We start from the raw sequence: 12,597 nt of genomic DNA, 5'->3' as shown, positions 1-12,597 counted from the left end.
GTCTTAGGCAGAGACTTAAATGGGAAGAAGTTCTTAAAAATGCAGACTATCTCAAGGTAGTGGTTAAGGCCAATTCTAGTCATGGCAATACCAGTAACAACACCAAGATAACAGATAGAAAAGGTCGTGGATGATGTGTCTCCCAAGGGTTGCTGATACCTGTTCCCAGGAGATTCAGAGGCATCACAGATTTTAAGGGTTTTGTCCTCACAGTTAGAAAAGATGAGGGAACCCAGACTTCTCTAAGTACAGATAGAACTACAATTTGCCATAAAATTGAGCCAAAAGACAATTGGCTTGTATAATAACAAATCTAGCCAACATCGGTTAAAAATCCATAGCTCTTCTAAGCACAGAAAAAGGCTGGACCCAAACTTGAAACTACTGTGATAAAATATAATGGAGTCATTAATTAGTTTTTTAACTCAAATATGACAGATATCTGTTTGCTAGATGAATCTTACCTTGGTGCTTAGACCTTTGCTACTGCTGAACATGCTTCACCACTCCCACTCATAGCCTATCTAAGGTTGGTGAGTTTTGGACAAGGAATGGTCACAATCCAATTGATTAAAGTCACTAAGAACCATGGAAATTCCTTGTTATGGCAGTACAATCCATCACAGATGTAAACCTTGTAATTCACACAGACACACAAGCCAGAAGGTTTGCACCATTTCCCATCATGTCTGGACCATTAACCAATATCCAATCTAGACTGGACCATCAGAACTAATTTTTGTGGCTGACAAAATAGTGGTAAGAGGAAGAAAGAGACACAGCATTTATAAGGCATGTGGAGAAAAACATTCATCCTATTGTCATGTTTCAGTCCCAACATAAGGGGTTTTCTATTATGCTCAGCAAGCCCTGAACCATCGGGCATCTCCAGGTTAAAACAGCAGTGGTGATGGGGTGGTACAGGTCTTGCTGTAGCTCTCTGCATCTTTTTGCATCCTGGGCAAGATAAGCACTCTGGAAACCCCCACATCACAGAGAACCTTGAAAACAGAAACAAAATTATAAAGCTCAAAGTCTATGAAAACATCTGAGATCCCAAGATCTGAATTGCAGCAGGGTTCTTTAGGGCCATATTCACACAGCCACGTGGAGGATGAGTTTCTGTGGTTGTGTGAGAAAGGATGGGACCTACGCAAAGAAACAAACCTGCTGAATTGCTGTCCTGAAATTCCTCACAGCACATACAGTAAATGCAACCAACTGCTGGCCTTCCTCTCAGAGCACCTGCTGAGTAATACATGAATTTGTTCATGTATTCAGCCTCACCTCAACTGCCAGAGGACCTTGAAAAATATTAGAAGATACCCAGTTTAAGAGTTGTTAGTTTTAAGCCTAGTGTGTTTCTTTCTCAAAGTCACTGTTTAATGTTATGCATCTGTGATCTCACCTTTGCCCGGAGGTTTTCCTCGAGGGCATGCAGCTCCTTCCCCTGCCCAACCATTTCAAAGCACAGCTCAGTTTAAAAAACTGAAAGAAATTAAAGAGCACTTTGTTCAGTTTCATGAACCCTAGAGATGACCAAAGTGCTCCTGTCCAACCCTATGAGAAATAACAAGTCAGCCCACAATATTTTCTGGAGCTGGCCTTGTTCAAACACATCCTAAGAGTTTCACAAAAGCCCACAGAAGAAGAGATATTGCACCAGAGTCAGTGTTTGAACTGGGATGGTCAGCAGAAGAGTCACATTATCATCAGGAAGGTATTTATTCTGCAGGAGTCCACGATTTTTAGGAGCTCTTGCCAGAGAACATCTTTTTATTACTGCCTGTGGTCAGGCTGGCTGAGATACAGTTGGGTTTTCCTGCTGAGCACCTACCTACTCCAGCAGCTCCTCCAAGGTTTAACCTTAATGTAATTCAGTTTAATTTTAAAATCCTGAGCATGACATTTGGGCTTAGTATTCCACTGACCTGATCAGAAAATCCTGTAGCACTCCCAGCATGACTCATATTTGTTTTTTTTAAGTCCATAAAGAGAGAGGAAAAAACCCCTACTCACACTCGTACTATACCCACTCTTAAATTCAGGTCACTCTTCCTGTATAAATGTTTATTTTTCCATACATCTACTTGCAACCCTTGCACCAAGGAAATGCAGAAAAGGAAACCAGATTAGAATTAAAATCTGACCTTTCAAACTGGGTAAGCAGCAGCAGCATTTTCCTCACTACCTTTATGAATGCATTTATCTTGCATATTTCCTGCACACATATGTTGCCCTCTCACATAAAGTCCTCAAGGTCAAAGCCATGCTCAGTTATTCCTCATGTTTTACAACATGAAGCAACCAAGTAAAGCTTATAAAAAAGCATAAAGAAATTGTACATCAGCACCCTGGTGTTTTTTCAGGTATCAGAGTATGTATAATGATAAAACAACCAAACCTGGGCAAAGCTTTTAAAAGTACTCTGATGAAGCCTATACCTAATGCAAATGCTTCTAAAGAATCAAGAAGACACATAATTTAGGATGATTCCTGATATCATCCATCAATGTGAAGTTATGAGAGGACTCACACAAGTTTAACCCACAGGATTTGACCCAAAGGAAGCACAGGCAGATAACTTCAGCACATAAATTCTTCCCATGACTTTATCAGAGTACGGAAATAAACCAAGCACTGAGGCTACAGTACCTGTTTACCATAGCTGAAATATTTGAAACTCTTTTTTTTTGTGTGTCTTAAGATACAAAGAGCTGTTAGCCACATCCTTGAGTCACAAATGGTGTGAGCAGACAAAAAATATAATCTTATTAAAAGAAACCATAACTTTCAATAACAATAATAAAACTAACTACAGGACAGAATGGAAAATAATTTTAAAAGCTCATATTAAAAAAGTCAGTGGAAGAAATGGCAAGTATTAAATAATTTGTTTGAGCTAACAGGACATCAGCAATCCATAGACTGTAAGTCTGGTTATCATTGACTGTAACCTTATGTAAAACGTATAAAGGAATTAATTTCCCAAAGATGTAAGACCTACAGAAACCCCATCTGATTCTGGTCAGAAACAATCCTGAACCAACCCTAATTCTCCATATACAATTTCCTAAGTTATTTGAATCTTCATCCAGCCTTTGAAACTTCTCAAGTGCAATGCACTAAATACTCCCAAAGGCAATGGAAATAAAAAAGAAATCTGGATCTAATGTTCTTGGCAGCAGCATAATCTGCGTTCTAATAACTTCCATAAGTACTGGGCTCGCATGTCTTGAAGCCTATTCACATGCAAAGACTCTTAATTTTTATTACTTGCAATTAAATGTTTCTTCTCTGCCCTCACAACAGGATCTAAACTTAGGGTGCAGGACAGAATGCTGGAGGGACCTGAGTGCACTTTTAACCACCCACCACGAGCAAACAACAGAAAGAATGGGAAAGCCCCATCTCTGCCTCCCCCTGCTATCTGTAACAGCATCATCCCTATTCTCTCTCCAGATCTGAGCAATCCTGCTTGCAGAGAAGCAAGAGGCACATCCCATCCACCTCCCTACTGAGTCAGCATGGATCCACTCTACAAAAATCCAGACACATTAGCCTTAAAAAGTCACAGTTCCCCCCGAACCTGCTGGCAAACACAAATGTATCACAAAAATGGTTGCTCTTCCTGAACTTAAATGTTACTCTCAAAGAAACTGCATATTTCAAATAAATTGTGGGAAAAATACAACAGCTAGAGCCAGAGGTACAAATAATTTTTCTGGTGGCCAGAAGGCTAGTGGACTTATCTGGTAATTTCCAAATTACACCACAAGAATAAGCTTACCTTATTGCTTCTTTTTCCTTGCCAAGGTGTTACTTAGAACAGAGTCACCTGTGATCATTGACAGCATGTAATGGAAGAGGTTTAAAAGGGGTCTTAGCTTTAGAAAAGTTATAAAGGAAGGTAGAAAATAAAACAGAAAGAGGTGTGATAGACTGAGACCTCCCTCTCTGAGATGGAGGGGTGAGATAAGGCTGTGGTTGATGTGGTGGGAGCTGAGCACAGGCAGTGGTCATCGCTGCACCCCCACTTCCTGCCCCATCCAGAATTCATTCCCCAAAAGCACATAAACCAAAACTAAAATGAGCTTACTTCATTTTTTGGCATGAATGGAGTGCTGCTGGAAGGTTGGGGATGGATAACCCTGGATGAAGTACTCTGCATCCCAGGCATGGGTCCTGCCTCCCCAAACCACACAGCTGAGAGCAGGGGATCCACCTGGCTCCAATCCTCTGCAGGCTGTGAATGCAGGGCAGGCTCAGGCCCACAGTGTCAGGTCTGGTTTGCAGACTGGCAATCCAATCCAGTAGAAAGTATAAGATGATTTCCCAGAGCTCAAATGAGCTTCTCATTCTGTGATCTCACTAGGATTCAAATCAATCATCAGAAACCTCCTTTTTCCAGTTGTTACTCACCGAGCCTCTCACTTCTAGAGAATACATCTCTACCAAGCAGCTCTTCTGCCAGTGTTGCTTTCCAGTTACAGCAGCTCCTCTTCAGTTAAGTGAAAAGGCATTAAAATGTAAAGCTGAGCACTAACCAGTAGCCCCAGGGCCAACGTTATTTATTTGCAAGGCAGTTTAAGCTCTAGTTGATCAAGTTAACAATGCCTATAGCAGGCAGTTACCTGGAGGTGATGGTCAAGTGGAAAGCTTTGCCCACGATTGACACTTGCAGAAGCTGCATAGCTGCTCTCCCTTAAAACACCACCACCATCAGGGTCAGCTTTAACAAGAATCAAGGCTGGCTCTCTGCAGTTTGTATGGGTGCTATTTCACACCCGGGGCAGATCTCTGTTGTGCTAACAAAACAACAGCTCTTGATAGTAAAATTTCATTTTAATTTCCACCCCATTTTAATGAAATATTAGTTCCAGTTTTTATGTGTAAACCTTGGCCTGGCTTAGAAACCAGCCTGCTACCAGAGCTACCAGCCTGGAGCAAACAACAGGACTGGGAAAGGACAGGACCAAGCTCTTGGAGAAGAGCAGAGCTTCCTCTGTCAGCTCCGTGGAAAGCTCCTTCTCCATCCACTGTCCTCTGCACCACACCGCTTTGTCTCTGAATTATTTACTTTTGCCAGAAAGGTTAAAAAATGTTTTGTCAGTAACAAAGCAAGCCAACCACAGAGTCCACATGGCAGGTGAGCAGTGCTCTCAAACAAGTTAGACTCCTTAGGCTCCACTCTGCCTTGCTTTGATGTGCTGAATAACAGAGGTCCCAGGTGTGCTTCCACTGCAAGGTGCCTCAGATCCCACCCACACCCTCTTCAGCTCAGGGAAACACCACTGTGAGTTATAAAAGCTTCTGGAAGTGTAAAATATCCTGTATTTACTCCAGGTAACACGTTAAGGAAACAAGGCCACTTGTTTCTCCTGCCCCTCTCCAAAGGAGAGTTTACTGTAAGAACAAACATCAACTTACTGTGTAGACTGAGCACAACTATTTGATACTTTGTCTTGTTCTATGGAGAATAACTTTTTTCAGTTTTGGAATCCACAACAATCACTCTGTCCTTTCACCCAGCTGTGGCTCAGTGCCACCATGACAAGCTGGCCACTGCTCCCACTGCCAAGCACTGCTCAGGCTCCTCAAAGGCACTTAAGGGATAAGCATCACTCATGAGTGAGAATTCAGTATTTTATTTAAGAGGAGTTTGTTTTAATGACACTTGGCATCTTTTTAAATTGTTTTTGGTTTCTTGTTTTTTTGGTTTAGTTTGGGGCTTTTTTTTTAAATAAATATGCTTTTAATAAAGGAAAGTTGGTTTCTAGGAAACAATTCAGTTCTGGAGTGGCCAAGCAGTTGGACTAGATGATTGCTGCAGGTCCCTTCCAGCTGAATGATTCCATTAATTTCTCCCTCCCAAGCTCCAAATGCTCCTTCTCACACTATTCTGGTTGCTCTGGCCAGCAGCTGGCCCAGCTGTGCAGGATCAGCCTCCCAGTTCCCTGCACAGCTCTCGAGCCACACTCACAGCTACGTGGCAGCCTGAGCATGAGCTGGTGGCACATACAGAGGACAAGCAGGGGACAGCTCAAGGGTGGCTTCAGAGCCAGCCATGGTCAAGCCTGGTCAAGGGGAAATGTTCAACAGTGCTGTCTTTGAAGAATTTCCCAAGTTACTATTTCCCATAGGATTAAACCCAAACTGCAAAGTCATTGTAACTTTACAAACAGAATTTGGATAGGTCAAGTGTGCAGCTAAAGGGGGCTGTTATGAATCAATAGCTCAGGAAGTTTTTCTGATTACACAAGCGTGGCTGGGTAAATCCTTTCTTTGAGAAAGAGATTTCTTGGCCATCCCTGTGGTATGGGACACATAAGGGACTTAACCTGAGGAATATTTAGAAGAAAAGCAGAATTAGCATGGTGCTGCTGGGGCAGCTCTGGGGGGTTCCCAGGACAGAGCCCCTCCTGAACCATGAGGTGTAGCTGCTCAGCCCTGCCAGGCTCGCTGGGTGTTATCCAACCCCTCAATCTCCTCAGCTGCACAACTGGCTCCACACACCCGGGTCCTGACACTAAGAAGTGCTGAGCTGTGCCACCTGTAACTGATGGGGTGGAAGATGCAGCTGCCTTTATCTATCTATCGAGCCCTGGAGCTGTGCTGGGGCATTTCTTAGAGAACATTAAGTGCCTGATGGTGGTTTCTTTATGCAGCAACATCCTATGTTGTGCTGCCTTTAGGCAAGAATTCTTAGAGACTAAAACCTTCCTGGCCTGTTTTACCTGCTGTCAGCTCTTTAAGTAGTTTTTATGCTGTTCCAGAAAAAAACAGATAGCTGCCACAGAACAGCCATGAAAAGTGAGGAAAGGTTTTTTTCACAATTGGGTGGACCACTGTGTGCTTGTTCACCCCAGCCTAATTTGCCTTTTCTGATCTAATAGAGGGAGAGGTATTTTCCGAGCTATTTGCTGTTCCATCACTGCCTGCATCCTTCCTCTTCTCTAAGGAGGCACCTGGCACTGGGTGAGACAAACCCCATCTGGCAGCAGCCCATGAGGATGGCAGGAGCAGGACAGTGCTGAAAGATGAAGTTAAATCTTGGATTAAAATACCCAGGAGAGATGAGGTAGAGGAGCACTCCTGGGAACACCCAGTCCTGCTCCAGACTTGGGTTTGTAAAATCCAACTTCCCAGCTGGGTATACAACACACTTCAGACTTCCTGAACTCAGAACTGCTATTTCTGAAAGACATAAAAGTGCAACCAGCCAGAGCAGCACCTTGGCAGAACCAAATGCCAAGTGTCAAAAAGAGGCACTGATTGCACAAGGGTTAGTAAGAAGCTTCTGATCTGTCTGGAGCTTCAAATTTGTGACTTCCCAGATATAACTTAAAAATGACATTTCATCGTTAAATCATTTGCAGAAACAAAGGTCTGGTACTCACAGGAATGATTCTCCTTGACACCTTTGCTTGCTTTGGCTGCCTGGAGCCACTGGGGACAAATCACAACGAACAAAAGATGGGAATATTACTTAGAACTCATGCAAAAGCTTCCATTAGCTCTGACTCCATTCCTGGGAGTGCTGCCATAGAGTTCTGGTCAATCTTCAGCACATTAGACTGACATTCTGGTCTGTCCTTGGACACATTACACACTGCTGTAATGTCACTTGGTGCTACAAGATGTGGTTCTGCTCACCGAGGCTGCAGTCCATGGCTGCTCCCCTGCACCTTTAGACACTCCCAAAGTTCTACAGATGTTTCCTCTGTACTGCTTCAAAACCAACTCCAGCTTGCCATTTCCTCTTTCCTGTGAGTAAACCCAGGCTAATTGTCTTGAAAATTCAAGCTATCATTTAGTCAGAGCAAAACACAGAGATGAAAACCACAGCGATGCAGCCTGTGCAAAGCTTCTGACTCAAAGCGCTTTTTTGTCAGTGTTCTTCTTTCATGGGCAGCGCAGTCATAGGGAAGCTCTTGTGGGAAGGAGGATTCAAAGCTGGGAGCATGTAACAATTCAGATGCTCGTCTTACTGAGGTACAAACCTGAGTCATTAAGCAGTCTGAATTTCTAGGCAACACGTCAATGCAGAAATAGTTTCTTTTAAATGAACTATGTGATGTACAAACTCTTTCTTGCTTGAATGTGACATAGTACAACTTTTCCACATAGTGACAGTACCCAAAGATGTGTCAGCCCAGGCTGCTGTACCCAGCTGGCTCTCTGCATATGGAGTGTCTGTGGGGGACACTGGTCAGTGAGCAGAGCCTCAGCTGGCCAGTGGTCTTGCTACGAGGTTTCTGTCATTTATTTTGGCAAGGGTAAAACGACATGAATAAGAGCTCAATTACCTCAGACTCTTTGCTAATTTGAAACAGCTCCCTCCTTCTAAGTCAAGCTGCAGCAACCCCTGTGAGAGGCTGAGCTGCAAGAGAAGGTGGGGATCCAACTGGAACCAGCACGTCCAGAACAAGGGCATGTGTTCCTAGCTGCTGGAGAGGCTGGAGAAAGCCATGCTGGAAACACATTAAGCCCTTGCAAGGTAAAGGGCACCTGTGTTAGAAACATACTAACTTTTAGATACAATTTAAATTGGAACAAAGTCGTGAAAGCAAAAGAAAACTATTTGTACTGACTCAGCTGAGCCAGATGTGAGCCTCTCTCCCCCAAGTACCAGACACAGCCTCCAACAAAATGGCAACTTTTAATGCCCTTTGGGGCTGGGGCAGTCCCTGTCCCCTTTCCATCAGCTGGGTACTCAGGAACTCACACTGACCACCTACTTTTGTGTCACCTCCCCTCTCATCCTACTTCCTTGTGGTCAGGTCTTCAACCCCGCCCCTCTCCCAGCTCCCAGCTACACCCAACAAATTAACTAGAACAAATCCAAACCACAAATAACAACACATAGAACCAACAACTTTCATTCTTTTACCTAATAACCTTTTGGCTGCAGCAAAATATTACCTCATCTCTCACACCTGCAAGAGCCAGACTTGGCTGCATATGAGCAGGGTGACATCCTGCAAGCTGGGGACAGCACAGCCAGTGACTGCCTCCATCCTGCAGGCATGGGTGAGTGAACACATTTTGCAGTGTTTCTCCCACCAAAATACATATGTAGGGGCAAAGTGAGAGCCGAGAGGAGAGCATGACTTAAATTAACACTTGTTAGGAAGTGACAGCCTAGGGCCACAGATGGTATTAAGGCTCACAGATTCCCATACCTCACTGAGTCAGAAACATTTCACTTGTCTGTGCCTACTCAAAGCAGAGGAAACCAGTGCACAAACAAGCAAAATCATACTGTAACAGGAGGAGGTGAGATCTCGCTGCCAGCCTGCCTGTGGTGCAGCAGCAGTGGCTGCATCCTTCACAGAGGGCTCAGTGATGCCACTGGGGCTGCTGCACACCTGGAGTGCAGGTGGGTAATGCTCACAGCTCACTGCAGCTGCCACTCTCATACCAAACCCCACGCATCTGCTCCAGGGTCAGAGGAAGGAGCCCCATGGACCCAATTCATATTCTTTGGAAGATGGAATAAGTGCCAGGATCAGCCAGCTCCTCTTCCAGGCGATGAATCACTTGGAGACTTTGTCCAGGTCTACAAATGGATGTGGTCACAGGATTGCTGAACCTTGGTGGGTAAGTCACTCCACCCCAGCCCAGACAAACAGAGAAAATTGAGAAAGTTCCTTAGGTCTCATCAGGTCTGAATATGCAATGTGATACATCAGTCTTCCATCACCTTTGCAGATATGGACACTGACAGCAATATCCTCCGAAGCCATAAGGAATTATGAAGTGCCCAATGTCCTAATCAATCAGCAGTCACACACAGGGACGCTGGTGTTCACCCAGCTCACTCCTTTTCATTTTACATCGCCCCCAAGTTCAGGCGCTGCCCGCGGGGGAATCATTGCCCGCCCTGCGCGGCCGGGAGCCAGCAGCGCCCCTGCTGGCCGTGCCCGGAACTGCAGCGCAGGGACAGGCCTGAGCCCAGAGCAGGCCGCGCTCGGGTTTGTGCTCTCGGCTGGCGCTGCTGCCGCTGCTGTCCTTTGTTTGCCTTCTTACACACACACACACACACACACAGAACTGCTATTGCTTTCCCATGTCTTTGCCCGAAAGCCCTGTAATTTCAAAGTTACAATAATTTGGAGGGAAGAGGGTCACATTTTCAGTTCCAAGGGAGTTCCTGCCTTCCTTGGCAGACACCTGTCCTAGGATACGAAGTCTGCTTTTTTTGACCCAAATCTTGATGTGAAACACCTGACAAAGTATATTTCTAGCCCAAAACAACACACCACCAAACAGCTTCACCCATACTCCCCTTGGCCAACAAACACCAGCTACACAGCTGCTTTTAGTCACTGGGCTGCACAAAGATCCACAGCAGAACACACTTAGGGGGAGTTCAACCTGAGCTACAAGCTGCAGCCGTGGGGCTGCCCACCAGCACATCACATCCCTGCAGCTGCCACTGCCCATCTGCCCCAGCAGCTGGAAACCCAAAGTGCAGCCAGGCTCCTTTCTTTCTCTCCTTGCCCCAGCAAAGAGCGTGCTGGGTCACACTCTGGTTACACGTCTTTACACAGTGAGGTGCTGCCAGGAGAGCTCAGGGCACCACGACCCCAGTTCCCTACATGTTGCTGATACTGTTGAGAGGCCTTAGAGCATGAGAGAAAAACAGATTTCAAGGAAAATAATTCTTACTCTGTGTGAGTTTTGACTCAGCTGATCCTAACATCAAGTGAATGGTTTGGTTTTATCCTTGACTTTCTCTCAAGGCCTCATCAGGAATTTCAGAAGAAGCATCCATGTGCATGCTCAAGCCAAGGGTTTCTCTGAAAGCTGGAGAATACGTGGGGTGCATTTCTCCCAGGGCTTTGCAAACAAAGTCTATCTTTGGGGAAATCCTTACCAAGCAGAGGTAAGTTTTGGGCATGAACTGCCTGGGTTTAATGACAGGTCACCTGCTGTGCTGAGCTACCCCAGCACCATCTCAGGGTGCAGGAAGAACAGAAAGAAGGAGACAGAATACGGAGTATAATGCAACAGACTACACGAATATGCTTGGGAAGGTAGCGAATCTCAAAAGGCACATATGCTCTTTTCTCTCAAATTATTATATTTATTATCTCTTACTCTTCAGATCAGATTAGCAGTAAGTAAATCCTGCATACAGCACCAAAAGCAGCTTGGCATTCAAGCAGTTCTGCATCCACACTCATTGCCTCCTACTTTAGATGGGAGCAAGGTCAAAGACAACTGAGAAGACAGAATAGGATTTTTCTGAGAGAAAACAAGCAAGTAATCTTTACAAGTTCAGTATTGTAACACACAGTTAACAATGGTATTTCCCAGCCAACTACATTATTTCAGAAATGGGATGTGCAGTTTTTGGCCAGAGTCCTGATGTGAACTTTATCTGTCAACATACCACGTCGACAAAGTCTGAGTAGGCTCCTCTTCCTTCCCCTGAAACCCAGAATGCTCCAGCCAGAGACTGTGGCTTTGGCTCATCATCACTTCTTCATATCTGCAAGGCTGTCGTATGTTGAGTACTTTGTTATAAAGCAAAACTCCTTATTCCCCAAGTTTATGTTATGCTGAGACATTTTACTAAGAGAACTAGAGGTCAACAATGAGATATTCTGAACAGCCAGCCAGCAACCACAAAATTCATGGCAAGCAAAGGAGAGCCCTGGGAGATTAGAGAGCAGCTTTGAGCTCTGCTGTGCTGGGTCTTCAAAGCTTTTAGGAAAAAAACATTGCAGTTTCTATAGCTACCTGCACCAAGTATTCACACAAAGCTTAGTCACAAGTCTAGATTCTCACTTCAGTGTTATTAACAACTTGAGCTCAGCAAGTCTGGCTGGACAATCCAAGGCCTCTTTGTTCAATCATTTGTGCATGTTTAACAGAAAAATTAAAGTTTTAGTGAGTACAGGTGCATGTTGCATCTAAATGAAGCAGTAACCCTCAAATTCATCAGTTCTTTATATATAAAATAGAAGAGCACATGAAGATGCATTGCTGAGCCACACTGCTTTAATACTGATAGAATAAATTGATGACATGTATTATATCCAAGATGTAAAGCTCTCCCATACTATGGTCTCTCCCAAGAGGACAGCAGGGGAATTGCTTCTAACCTTGCCCAACACCTGTTTTAAGCCTTACCTCATTCAGTCTTTGCACAACACAGGGCAATGCAGAAGCACAAATCAAACCAGCCTTGGTCATTTGACAACACTGACTGCAAGTGGATGTTTCAGTGCCATTGAAGTTTCTTTCACTTTCTCAAGCCAATTCCATGCATTGGTACATTAACTGCTGCCCAAGCATGTCTTTAAGCACTAGCTTATAGTTGTACAACCATTACCAGTTCTGGCTTTGAGTTCACCTGCAGTCATCCATAGTCCCATGAAGTCAGGCTCAAACCACACCCAGCCACGGTGGCTCCAAAGTCAATTGAGCTGCACAGTCACAAACTGGTACAAGAGCCCAGCACTAACACCAAGCACCTACATTTCTGAAACATTTGCCTGTTTCTCCATAACTTTTGCAATTTTTTCAGCAATTAACTCTAACTTCTTTGTAAATAATTCAGAAGTGTAACTTTGTTCCAGTCCT

Source organism: Vidua macroura, chromosome 15 (genome assembly GCF_024509145.1).
Source record: "Vidua macroura isolate BioBank_ID:100142 chromosome 15, ASM2450914v1, whole genome shotgun sequence".
NCBI classification, from domain to species: domain Eukaryota; kingdom Metazoa; phylum Chordata; class Aves; order Passeriformes; family Viduidae; genus Vidua; species Vidua macroura.
This window is presented reverse-complemented; position numbering follows the sequence as displayed.